Below are 11,933 nucleotides of genomic sequence, written 5' to 3'. Positions count from 1 at the left end.
AAAACTAGGGAGTTAATCTTGGTAGTTACAAAACAAATATTTACATGTAATATTGGTATATACTAAATATAATTAGTGATTATGTATTTTATCTATGGATGACACTTAAAAAAATTACTTGACAGGTTTGGATGTTGTCAGTTCTTTTTTATCGTACTTTATCATCAGTTGCTTTGAATGAAAGTCCATATAAACTAGTTGAAATTATCTTTGTAGAATGAAAAGCAACAGATGTAATTAGATGATAAATGTGAAAATCGTTTGGTATGTTCTCTTCTAACCAGATACCTTAATAATTATGATACTTTTATAAACTGTCCAATTTATAAAAGTCCAATTATATGTTTTATGACCGTAACAAATACAGTGGACATTTAATCACTAAATTCAAAACTGTACCGGAAATTAAACTGATGTATGAAGAATTTTTAAACAGTCAGCAGAATATTATAAAAGTTCATGATTAGTCATAAAATCTTTTTATATCGGTCTTAGTATATTTTAAAGTTGGCAGGACGTATAAACGATTTGACATGGTTGTCAACATTTCCTTTGAAACGTTAAAGTTGTAGCTTCACGTGCAACATATGAACTCAATTTATGTAGTCTACTCTATAGAGTAACAATAGATTGGGCTAATTACCATACCAAATATCAGGTCATTCCTTAAATAATGTCCGATTTTAAGTTCAGAAAAAGAGAATGGATTTCAAACGTTTTTAATGTTATTTAATCAATAATGTATGTTACGTTATTATTAATTACTTCCAGCCAACGATTCACAAGCTTCTGAATCTACTTCTATGCAATTCTTGGGGTTTGGAGGAAAAGAATGTAGAGAGGGTAGTTTTGACATCTACATGTGTTCCAAGCTCTTTTTCATCAAGATAGTTCTGCAAACTTCGGAATAGATGATAATCAGATGGGGCAAGGTCTGGAGAATAAGGAGGATGTGGAAGGTTTTCCCAATCTAGCTCTTCAATCTTTGTAGATGTGATCCTTGCTGTATGGGGCCGCGCATTATCCTGGTGTAATACAACACCTTTATTATTGATCAAAGCAGACCTCTTTTCTTTCAGTAAAACATTGAAGCGCTCTAGCTGTTGAATAGAAGTCTGATGTAATCGTGAGTTACGTCCACGAGAGTGCACGTAGGTGCAAATGTTCACTTTTGCTCTAAGATTGGTTTCATGGTTGTCAAATCATGGGGGACCCATTTTCCAAGTGTAGACACCTTTCCAAGCTGTTGCAGAGACGGTGAACTGTTGAATTGGTTGAATTAAGCTGCTGTGCTAGTTCTTCAACCGTTACAGCATAATCCTCATCAAATGCAGATAGCAGCAAGTCATCATTAAACTCAACATGACGAACTGAACGTGACGCATCACTTAAGCTGTAGTCACCTGATGTGAACTTCTGAACCACCTTCGACATTTTCTTTCATTGAGAGACTCCGCACCATAAACACCTTGAACGTTTTGTGGAGTTTCTGATGCACTATTGCCTTTTTTAAACTCATAAAGCATTATATGCCTAATGTGTTCCTCAGACACATTAATCTTCATAACGGTTTATTTGATTAATGATCTGAAAAAGTAAAGTTGAATTAGTTTCTTTTATTTGTCTGAACATTTTTATACATGTCCTACTACATATTTTAGTCATTAAAGCCTTCTACAAGAACAGAAATGATTATGTACTTTCTGTATTAAATTTTCGGACATTACTTATGGAATGACTTGATATATTGATGCAAAACATTGAGCTGTAAGAACAACAGTGTTCTCACTCGATTTTATCAACTTCCATACAATGTAAAATAAACAGTACGAATTTCAAAACTTTTTAGCAATAAAAAATATTAATTCTGAGTATTTAATTTCACACTTAATAGTATAATAAACCAGCTTCCCGGGGATATCGATATTCGCATCTGATTTCAAGTGACACTCAACCAGTTCGGTATTATGCACGTCACAGTGATAATGTCTCTAGTACAATGGCAGCAATCTAACCTAAAACTAAGTCCTCTAAACCTTAACTCACCACAGAGAAGGATGTCCTAAACTTCTGAAAAGGCTTAAGTTATTGGGATTTTTCACCCTAGAAAAAGAAGGCCAACCTTACAAACATACTTAGGTTAATGGATTACTTTAATTCTAAGGAAAGAAGTCCTAAGTTCCGGAAGTCCTAAGGCTATTGGGTTTCTTCACTCCTGAAGGAGCAAGTCCTACATTCCAAAAAGGTTGAAATTGTTAAGTCTCTTTATCATGAGGAAGAAAGGCCTACCTTAAGTTTTAGGTTATTTCGTTTGTCCATCCAAAAGAAGAGAGCCTTAACTTTATACAGCATTTCGGTTATTAGATCTTTTCATCCCTGAAAAAAAAGTCTACTTTCTGAAGGTGTTTTGTTCATTCGATTCTTTCACTCGTAGAGGAAAACAGAAGGCCATCCTTCCAAAAGTGCTTACGTTATTGGCACTAAACAATGGTAGTTTGTCTGTAATTAAATATGCAGTTCACACAGTACAGAAAACTACGTTATTCATATCGACTGTATGTTGAATATCCAGTTTGACTGAGGTGTTAACTGCCTAGATGTTTAATATATAAATTCAATTGCTGTTAACCATCTAGACTGACTAAATATTAAATATACAGGTTTACAAGGTATTAACTACCTAGATTGCTCAATACTTAATATATAGGTTTATTAGGTATTAAATATCTACATTGACTAGGTGTTACATATCCAAGTTGAATGGATGTTAAATATCTAGATTAACTAGATGTTATATATCCAAGTTGACTGGGTGTTAAATATCTAGATTAACTAGATCAGTGATGTCGAGAAACCCACTTGTTGAGAAATTTATATGCAAAAACGGCTCGTTTGGGTTGAGAAAATATTTTACATAGAAGAGCGAACAACGTTTCGACCTTCTTCGGTCATCGTCAGGTTCACAAAGAAAGAGGTAACTGACCGGAAGCTGACCACATGTTTGAAAGGGGTTGTGTAACTGTGTGTCGAAATGTAGAGGGCGGTATTAGATGTTTGAATATATAATTTTATTTATTTTATTATATTAATATAGGTATAAAGGCGTTCCTTTATATCGGTTTATTTTGGGTTTAAGTTGTTGTATAAGTAAGGCTTCTTTAATTTTGCGTTTGTTTATGTTTGTTTCTTTATTTAGTATTTGAGTGTTTTCTATGGTTATGTTGTGTTTATTTGACTTGCAGTGTTCGAAAACGTGTGAAGGTGACTTTTTATGTTCTTTGAATCTGGTTTCCATTTTCCTACTTGTTTCTCCAATATAGAAGTCGTGGCAGTTATCACATTGTATTTTATAAATAATGTTGGTGTTGTGTTTGTCAGTGTAGTTTTTACATAGTATAGACCTCAGTTTTGTGCCTGGTTTTTGAATAAATTTGGTATTAACTGGAATGTCATATTTTGTTACTAATTTTTGCCAAATGTTGGTTATTTGTTTGCTGATGTCAGGAATATATGGTATACAGCAGTATATGGTTTCGTGGTTTTTTGATTCGTGAGCTGTATTTACTTTAGTTGGTGGTTGATTTTGCTTTTTGTCTAGGTGTGTGCGTATAATGTTTTCTACGGTTTGTGGAGGAAACTTATCGATATTGATGAAGTATTGTTTTATTTTGTCTAATTCATCGTTAATTTTATCTGGTGAGCATAGTTTTATGGCTGTGTTTATTTGGTTTCTTAGTATGTTGAGTTTTTGTTTTGTTTCATGTGCTGAGTCCCAAGGAATGTATAGTCCAGTATGGGTGATTTTTCGGTGGATTTCTGTTTTGAATTGTGTGTCAGTTCTTGTAATTTTGAGGTTAAGAAATGATATTTGATTGCTTTCTTCCTGTTCACATGTGAAGTTAATGTTGGGATGTATAGAGTTAATGTGATTGAAAAAATTAAGTATGTGTTCTGTAGATTTGAATCCCGCAACCGTGTCATCTACATATCTGTACCAGTATAGTGGTGGATGTAATGCTGTGTTAATTGCTTGTGTTTCAACTTGTGTCATAAAATATTGGCTAGAACTGGTGATACTGGGTTGCCCATGCTTAGGCCATTTGTTTGTATATAGTTTTGGTTGTTGAACATGAAGTTGGTCATTATCGTGGTGAATTCTATGAGGGTTGCTAACTGGTTACTGGGAATTTCTATAGTTGGGTTAGGGTCTCGGATATAGAGTTCTAAGGCTATCTTGCAGGCTTCAGTGGTTGGAACTTCTGTAAAGAGGGATATAACATCGAAACTGGCCATTAAGGCTTTATGATTAAGTTGATTTAGATTAGACTTGAAATTAAAAGAGTCTTTGATGAATGAGCTGGCTGATGTTACATATTTAGAGAATGCCCATGCTATGTATTTACCAAGATTGTAATTAAACGATTCATATGTGGACATTATTGGTCGTAATGGACAATCTGGTTTATGAGGTTTGGGGATGCCGTATATTTGCGGTGTGCGTGAGTCGGTTTTACGTAGGTAGGAATAAAGTGTTTGTGAAATTGTGTTGGCTTTTTTCATTTGTAGTAGTAATTTGTTCAGTTGCGTGTCGTGTGTCTTTGTTGGATTTGTGTGTATTGGTTTAAATTTGTTCGTGTCTGATAAGATGTTATTCATTTTTTGAATGTATTCATTCATGTTCATTATGACTATAGCGTTTTACTTATACAACAACTTAAACCCAAAATAAACCAATATAAAGGAACGCCTTTATACCTATATTAATATAATAAAATAAATAAAATTATATATTCAAACATCTAATACCGCCCTCTACATTTCGACACACAGTTACACAACCCCTTTCAAACATGTGGTCAGCTTCCGGTCAGTTACCTCTTTCTTTGTGAACCTGACGATGACCGAAGAAGGTCGAAACGTTGTTCGCTCTTCTATGTAAAATATTTTCTCAACCCAAACGAGCCGTTTTTGCATATAAAAAGATTAACTAGATGTTAAATATCTGGTTTGACTTGGTGTTAAATATCTAGATTAGCTATATGTTAAATATCCAAATTGACTCGGTGTTAAATACCTAGATTAACTAGATGTTAAATAGCCAAATTGACTCGGTGTTAAATATTTAGATTAACTATATGTTAACTATCCCAGCTGACTTTGTGTAAAATATCTAGATTAACTAGATGTTAAGTACCCAAGTTGACTGGGTATTAAATATCTAGAAAACCTAGATGTTACATATCCAAGTTTATTGGGTGTCAAATATCTAGATCAACTAGATGTTAAATATCCAAGTTGACTTGGTGTTCAATACCTAGATTAACTATATGTCAAATATCCAAGTTGACTTGGTGTTAAATACCTAGATTAATTAAATGTTAAATATCCAAGTTGACTTGGTGTTAAATATCTAGATTAACTAGATGATATCCAAGTTGATTGGGTGTTAAATATCTAGATCAACTAGATGTTATATATCCAAGTTGACTTGGTGTTCAATACCTAGACTAACTATATGTTAAATATCCAAGTTGACTTGGTGTTAAATACCTATATTAATTAATGTTAAATATCCATGTTGACTTGGTGTTAAATATTTAAATTAAATAGATGTTATATAATTAAGTTGACTAGGTGTTAAATACTTAGATTAACTAGATGTTAAATATCTGGTTTGACTTGGTGTTAAATATCTAGATTAGCTATATGTTAAATATCCAAGTTGACTCGGTGTTAAATACCTAGATTAAGTAGATGTTAAATACACAAATTGACTCGGGGTTAAATATTTAGATTAATTATATGTTAACTACCCTAGCTGACTTGGTGTAAAATATCTAGATTAACTAGATGTTAAGTATCCAAGTTGACTGGGTATCAAATATCTAGATCAACTGGATGTTATATATCCAAGTTTACTGGGTATCAAATATCTAGATCAACTGGATGTTATATATCCAAGTTTACTGGGTATTAAATATATAAATCAACTAGATGTTATATATCCAAGCTGACTCGGTGTTAAATATCTAGATTAGCTAGATGTGAAATATCCAAGTTAACTTGGTGTTAAGTATCTAGATTAACTCGATGTGAAATATCCAAGTTAATTTGGTGGTAAATATCTAGATTAACTAGATGATATCCAAGTTGATTGGGTGTTAAATATCTAGATCAACTAGATGTTATATATCCAAGTTGACTTGGTGTTCAATACCTAGACTAACTATATGTTAAATATCCAAGTTGACTTGGTGTTAAATACCTATATTAATTAATGTTAAATATCCATGTTGACTTGGTGTTAAATATTTAAATTATATAGATGTTATATAATCAAGTTGACTAGGTGTTAAATATTTAGATTAACTAGATGTTAAATATCCAAGTTGACTCGGTGTTAAATACCTAGATTAAGTAGATGTTAAATACACAAATTGACTCGGTGTTAAATATTTAGATTAATTATATGTTAACTACCCTAGCTGACTTGGTGTAAAATATCTAGATTAACTAGATGTTAAGTATCCAAGTTGACTGGGTATCAAATATCTAGATCAACTGGATGTTATATATCCAAGTTTACTGGGTATCAAATATCTAGATCAACTGGATGTTATATATCCAAGTTTACTGGGTATTAAATATATAAATCAACTAGATGTTATATATCCAAGCTGACTCGGTGTTAAATATCTAGATTAGCTAGATGTGAAATATCCAAGTTAACTTGGTGTTAAGTATCTAGATTAACTCGATGTGAAATATCCAAGTTAATTTGGTGGTAAATATCTAGATTGAATATATATAGATTATATATGGTTTTACTTTGTGTTAAATATCTTGATTGAATATATATAGACTATAGACGGTTTTACTTTGTGTTAAATATCCATATTGAATATATATAGACTATACATGGTTTTACTTTGTGTTAAATACCTAAATTAAATGTATGTAAACTATAGACGGTTTTACTTTGTGTTAAATATCTAGACTGACTCTGTTAACAGTTCGACGAAAATAATCGTTACAAACCTTTTTGTATGAAAAAAGATTACAAAAATAGTTAACATAATTGTCTGTTAATGTTACAAAGCACAGTTTTTACAATTATATGTTAACATCCCTTGATTCTCGACCAATTTATTGTTCACCAACAATTGGACGATGACATTTCTCAAAATAAATTGTGTCAGTTTGTGTGGGACATAAGAAATATCACAGAAAATCTAATGTGTTTCCCTTTCAAAGTTGTAGAAATAAACAACTATAGTGGGTTATTAATACCTGGATTTAGATTGTACTCTACGACCAAGACAAAAATACATATATCTGCATATCAAATATACACAATTCAAATGTATTCTCAACCTCAAAATTATGGTGTATTATTTACTATGATACTTGTAAAAAAATTGAAGTCAAATATAAAAATGAAATAAAAAATCGAAATGTCAAAGTTTGTATAGGAATAGCATTTTTATCTGAATTTGAGAACAGTAACTAAGTAATTTTACTACAAACATTGACCAAAATATACTCTTCAAAAAAAGAAACGCAAAAAGGGATGTTTTTGTTATTTTAAAGAGAAATATACGGAATAACGTTACAAGCTCAGAGTATGTGATGTTACACGTGTTAAGGCACTGATTGTTAGACCAAAATGACAATAAAAGTTGTGCACATTGAAAACGGAGAAAAACATCGGATTTTTCGCCAAAACGCATTCGTGTCCAATAAATTTGTTTGAGAGATCTGCATGTTCTGCAAGTGCAACATGTGCAAAATCCCTATAAAAGTGACGGGTTCTCGTTTTCCATAGCTCAGTGTTAAGCCACCGACACGCAATACAGTTACACCAAGACTGACTGAAGCACAACGCAACAACGCCATTGGTCGCTTGGAAGCAGGCGAATCTCGATCAGATGTTGCCAGAGCTGTGAATGTCCACCAACGCACCATCACAAGGCTATGAAATCGTCACCAACAACATGGATCAACTTGTGACCGTTCACGATCTGGCAGACGTCCTGTGACCACGCCCGCACAAGATCGCTACATTCGGTTACGTCACCTTCGGGATAGGACCACCACTGCGACGTCTACTGCCTCAACCATACCAGGGCTGCGTAGGATTTCCGATCAGACCGTACGCAACCGTCGACGAGATTCTTAGGTCCCATGTGCAACCCATCATGGTGAACGTCAACGACGTTTTTCAACATGACAACGCCTGTCCTCACACAGCCCGACTCACCACTGTCTTCTTGAGACACCACAACATCAACATTCTTCCCTGGCCCTCCAGATCACCAGATTTAAACCCCATCGAACATCACACATGTCATAGAGAACTACCCGGAATAAACTTGTTAACAATATGTCTCAAATTTTGCCTTTTGCGTTTCTTTTTTTGAAGAGTATATGTAAAACTATAAACAACGCTACAGTAAAATGTAAAAGTGAGAAAAATAGAAAGAAACTCATGAAGTACATTATACTCATTAACTCTGCTGTCCTCAGTTTAAAACTGTGGATCTGAGGGATCAAGATTCCTGTCCATTTGCCACAAAAGCGCACCCTGCACTTTGAATCTGTGAGTGCGCTACCAGAGGAAGACGGTTAGGTGAGAGGTGGCGGCGAGTGATGATAACCTCTAGTCTATCAATGGAAAAATTAGGGATGGCTATTCGCAATTAACTCTTGTTTTGGTTTGCGCGAAAAATTAGAAGAAACAAAAATAAATCCCAGAAACTCCTCGTTTCGGAAGTAATTCACGCGTGAAAAAGTGAACATGTGTTACAAAATTACTTAATGGCAGAAAACATGCACAAGGCATACGTTAGTTGGAAAATATCTAAACTGGTAATGCATTAGGACTTGTAGCGTGTAGAAAGTCGTTTAAGTTACAAAACCGATAACTTAAGGTGTATGTTTGAGAATAGTTAATTAAACGTTACACTGATGCACCACTTGAATTAAAAACATCTTTATTTTTTCCTTACTTGATACGTTGCTTTCAAATGTTTTTGTTTCTAGGTCTCCCTAACATGCGTCTTCAAATAATAAAAAATTAGCTCCTATGTGTTTCTGAATGTTGTCAACAAAATACTAATTCGAACATGGAAGCTATTTATAATATCGCTTGTTTCTATCTTATATTGATTAACAAGATATTGAATGTGTAAGTCAGCTACTCACGTGACAGACATAGCTGATATAAAGTCAAGGTGAAAAAAGAATTGTATCAAAACTTCGTTTGGACATTGTTTGGCCTTTAGCGATACCACCGGAAGGAAATTGGTTGCAAAATATTCATCCCAAACAGACTGGGGTTTATAATTTTCAAAACAAAAGAAAAGTGTGACCCTTGTAATAGAGCAGGGGTTCCCAACCGGTAGGTCGCGACCCCCCAAGGGGTCGCGAATCCTTGGTAGAGGGTCGCAAAGCTTTGGCAGGGGAGTCGCGTAGCCTTGTTAGAAGTAGCTTGGGATAACATTAATTTTATTTCATCAATTACATTTTCATGCTCTTACATTTTTTTTGTTTCGGTGCAAATCAAAACGTGTGCTACGTTAGTTCAATGTCATTAGGTAATATTATGGGTGTATGTATGCGTGCCTGTGAGTGAATGTACCTGTGTGAATGTGTATGTGTCTGCAACTGTATGTATGTGTGTACTAGTGAGTAGCGAGTATGTGAGTGCACGCGCATGTACGTATGCTTGTGTTCTGTTTAGCTGTGATTAAGTGTGTGTGTGCTCGCTGTCGACACGTGAGTCACATGTCCGTTGCTGATTGGTGGATGACGAATCGCGCGACTGGCCACGCTCCCTTCCCTCCCAATACTTACCCCATCATTACTCTACCTGCACCCCCCACAAGTAGTCAGTGTAAGATCTACAGTTGCCAAAGCATTCATTATTCAACATTTTTATTTTATTTTAACAAGGAGATAAGTAAGCAGTAGAGGTGAGTTGTGTCCATGACTAAACGGCGCAGATACTCAGAATGCTACCTCAACATTGGCTTCACCACTGTGCTCGCCAACAACGGCATCGAGAAACCACAGTGTGTTTTGTGCCATGCTGTCCTGAGTGCAGAGTCAATGAAACCATCAAAACTCAAGCGTCATCTCGAGACGAAACATCCAGAACACGCAAAGAAGGGTTTGGATTTCTTCAAACGGCATGAACGGTGTCTTAAAAGCCAAAGAATCGATAGAAGTGGGTCGTTTCAGCAGCAGAGTGCAGCCGTAGTGGAAGCTTCATATGAGATTGCATTCGAAATTGCTAAACAAAAAAAGCCTCAAACGATTGGAGAAACACTTCTTAAACCCTGCATGATGAAAGCAGTAAATCTTATTCTTGGAGAAGCCAGTGCAAAGAAGATGCAGCAAGTATCCTTGTCAAATAATACTATACAGAGGCGCATTTCTAAAATGTCTATGGATGTGAAGGAACAGGTTTTGACTGAAATCAAGGGTTCCCCTTTGTTCTCCTTTCAGCTCGACGAGTCAACAGATGTAAGTTCATGTTCTCAGTTGCTTGTCTTCGTGAGATACATTAATTCAGGTGACATCAAAGACGAATTCTTATTCTGCAGTGCACTTGAAACCACAACAAAAGCTGATGATATCATGGGAAAAGTTTCAACTTTTTTTCAAGACGAAAATATTCAATGGGAAAACGTATGTGGGGTTTGTACGGATGGGGCACCGGCTATGCTGAGATCGAAATCAGGATTCCAGTCGAGAGTGAAGAAGCTAGCACCTCGAGCAAAGGGCATCCACTGCATGATTCACCGATATGCTCTCGCCAGTAAGACTCTCCCTGCCTCTCTGCAGGAAGTGCTTGAATCTGTAATCAAAATTGTAAATTATGTGAAGACTCAAGCACTCAACACTCGCCTATTCAAAGAACTATGCAAAGACATGAATGCTGACCACGAAGTCCTTCTCTTCTACACAGCAGTACGTTGGTTGTCGAAAGGAAACGTTATTAATCGTGTCTTTGAAATGAAAGATGAAATAAAGCTATTCCTGGAGACTCAAGAAAGGAAAGATCTTGTAGCTCACTTCGAAGATGAAGCATGGAATAAAAGGGTTGCGTACCTAGCCGACATTTTTGACCAGCTGAACAAGCTCAATTTGAAGCTTCAAGGAAGGGAAACACATGTTCTCCTTTTTCAAGATAGTCTTCGGGCCTTTGTTTCCAAACTGCAGAACTGGCGTCGGAAAACCAATCTTGGAAACATCGCTATGTTTGAAAAACTTTGTGGAGTGACGGATGAGTCTCAGATCCAACTGGATCAGTTCCTCAAGGATGAGATTACCGAGCATCTTCAGGCTCTAGAAAAGGAAGTCGAGCGTTACTTCCCTGAGCTATCACAGGAACAGGATGCCCTGGTAAGGAACCCATTTTGTACTGAACTTGTTGTATCCAGCATCCCAGATGATATCCAAGATGAATTTCTGGATCTAAGGAACGACTCTTCAGCTCGTGATCTCTTTAAGGTGAAATCCATGACTTAGTTCTGGTGCGCTATGGAGTATCGGTCATACTCCAAAGTCAGCATGATAGCTTTACGTGTCCTTGTTCCATTTGCTTCTACCTACTTGTGTGAGGCAGGATTTTCCACTCTTGTCAATATAAAAACAAAGAATAGGAACAGATTGGATGTTGGAGATGACATGAGACTGGCTCTAACAAACGCTCGGCCACGAATTTCAAAGCTTGCTGCTGAAATGCAACATCAGGCATCTCACTAGCTGTTCAAACCTATGTTAATATTATTTTAAGAAATATATGTTCTTTTTGTGAATTCAGATTGAACCAATGTGATTTAATTTGCTAATAAATAATTACAGAATTTTAAAATATTTTTAGATGTTTCTTTTCCTCTCCTTCACAGAAAATAAAAGAAAAATTA

Source organism: Tachypleus tridentatus, chromosome 13, assembly GCF_004210375.1.
Source record: "Tachypleus tridentatus isolate NWPU-2018 chromosome 13, ASM421037v1, whole genome shotgun sequence".
In the NCBI taxonomy this organism is placed as follows: Eukaryota; Metazoa; Arthropoda; class Merostomata; order Xiphosura; family Limulidae; genus Tachypleus; species Tachypleus tridentatus.
This window is presented reverse-complemented; position numbering follows the sequence as displayed.